Source organism: Spermophilus citellus (assembly GCF_964194105.1).
Source record: "Spermophilus citellus genome assembly, chromosome: 12".
NCBI lineage: Eukaryota > Metazoa > Chordata > Mammalia > Rodentia > Sciuridae > Spermophilus > Spermophilus citellus.
In genome coordinates, this window is record NC_138198.1 from 76893570 (window position 1) to 76895648 (window position 2079).

General features: G+C 41.3%; 1 pseudogene across 1 annotated transcript; it reads right to left on the bottom strand.

Annotated features, from left to right (window-relative positions):
- Positions 1-818: 818 nt before the first annotated feature.
- On the bottom strand, positions 819-1762 carry LOC308631816 (FUN14 domain-containing protein 2-like; annotated as a pseudogene). Its single transcript has one exon. The product of its transcript is annotated as an FUN14 domain-containing protein 2-like (transcript).
- Between the last annotated feature and the right edge of the window lie 317 nt (positions 1763-2079).

The following is a 2079-nucleotide window of genomic DNA, read 5'->3' on the forward strand; positions in this document are numbered from 1 at the left end:
GAGGGTGTCTTTCACGTGGGGATATTATTGCCTGCTTCTATGAACCAGAAAACAAGTCAAAGTGACCTTGCACATGCTCAAAAGTTCCTTAATTTAAAACAGTGTACATGCCTAAGTGGTATATTATTAACTGCTTGCTTTTACTTTTTCCACTATTCATTTGCAAAAGCACATCTCTCTATAGTCGGAGAGAACCTTCCAGGAGCTACCATAGTAGCAAGCAGTTGGGGGTCAATCCCAGTAAGTGGTGTTGTGGCACTCTGAAGATTGGGACTGTCACATTGTTAAGGGCCAGTCTCACAGGAGCAGATCTCTGGCAGGTTGCTCACTGGCAAATGTCTGTGGGTATGTTTAGCCACAAAGTTAAAGCTGCCCCTTGACATGGAGAAGTAAGCAGGCCTATATTTTGTTGAAAGCTGTATTGAAAAATAGTATTGAAACCCCAATCCCATCATGGAGAATTCAGTTCTGTGCTTTCATAATCAACTGCCACATTGCTCTCTCTGCTTCTAAGACAGTAGATATTTTCTCCTTGAACTTTATCTTCTAAATGATTTGCTATTGGGCTCAACTCGTTACCAAATTGTGATAACCTCACTGAAAAAGAAACAAGTCACTCAGAGTTTTTATGCATGTCAGGATTTGTGTGATGGGGGAAAGAGAGGAAAGAAAAGAAACTATGCTTATCACCTTACTTGGTAGTTTTCACCCTGTTGGGAAAATGGGATATTTTTTCTTTCTTTTTTTTTTTTTTTTCCCTCTCTGTACTTGAGCAAAGATAGAAATTACTCTGGTCTTTTTTTTTTTTTTCTTTCATGCTTAAAGGCAAATGTATTCAGTTCCTTCCCATGCAGCACATAAGTTAACTATCTGCTTCTTTTCCAAATCAAGTGTGGGACAACCTTTGAGGACCCATTCATGGCAAATGATCTTGCAATGTATTCTGGTAAGTATTTTATAAGGGAAAGGACATTTTTGCTGACCTACAGATTGACCAAGTGGGGAGTATACTGGGAGGAGAGCTAATGTCTAATGTCTCTTCCATCACCATCAAGCTCACAGCAGGCAGGGCCTGTATTAACTTGTACCAGCAGATGCCTATAGAAGCCAATTCAGGTTTGACACAACAGGGAGGAAGGCATGGGAGAACAGGAGAGACTTGATGTCCTATGATGGAGTGTAGAGGCTGCTGATAAGAAAAAAATCAGAACAATGGAAGTGAAGTTGTCCTCCTTAGGATGCCATGCCAAGCAAAAAGCCTCCAAAAAATCCTCCAGTCACTAGAACATTCTTCTTCACAAATGACACAACCTCTTCAGCTTTACTCTTGACCTCAGTTGGTATTTGGTTGCTCTTACGAATCATCAGCTGTTCTTTGGCTTTTTTCATGTCCTTTTCTACTCGCTGCCAATCAGCTTTAATATACCCAGTATGGTTTGCAAGCTGAAGGAGAAAAAAAATCCGCCTCCCACAGCTGTTGCAGCCAATTTTCCAACCTTCTGGAAGATGAAACCAGTGCACCATCCAGTGACACCTCCAATTAACAGCTGGGGTGCCACGCTATACTTTTCAGCTGAAGGCCCAGATTCCTGCCCAAACAGTTTACGCCACCATGGTTGCTTTTTAGCAAATTCTGCAAGGTCCAGCGACTCAAAATTTCCCTCAAAGCTACCTTGACTGGACGCAGCCATTTCGGCGAGCACTTCTCGTGAGGCCACTCGCAGAGGATTGGCGCGGCAGGACGCGGAGTACCGCGGTGGTGTGGTTACTCTGGTCTTGATACCTAGACCTTGTCATGACTAAATTTTTTTAGAATTGCCTAGGAAAAATGAATCCATTACACTGAGTAAAATTCCATTTATGCCTTACACATTATATTTTTTCGATGATAAATTCCAGCTTCATAATGACTGTAATTGTCAACATTTACTGAGTATAATGGTCTAAATTTTTGTACAAATAATTCTTTGTTCAATCCTCACAAGCACATATGAAGTAATAATCTTACCTCCAGTTAATAAATAAGGAAACCGAGGTGCCTTGCACTTAAGGGACTTGCCTAAGCTTGTACAACTGCTA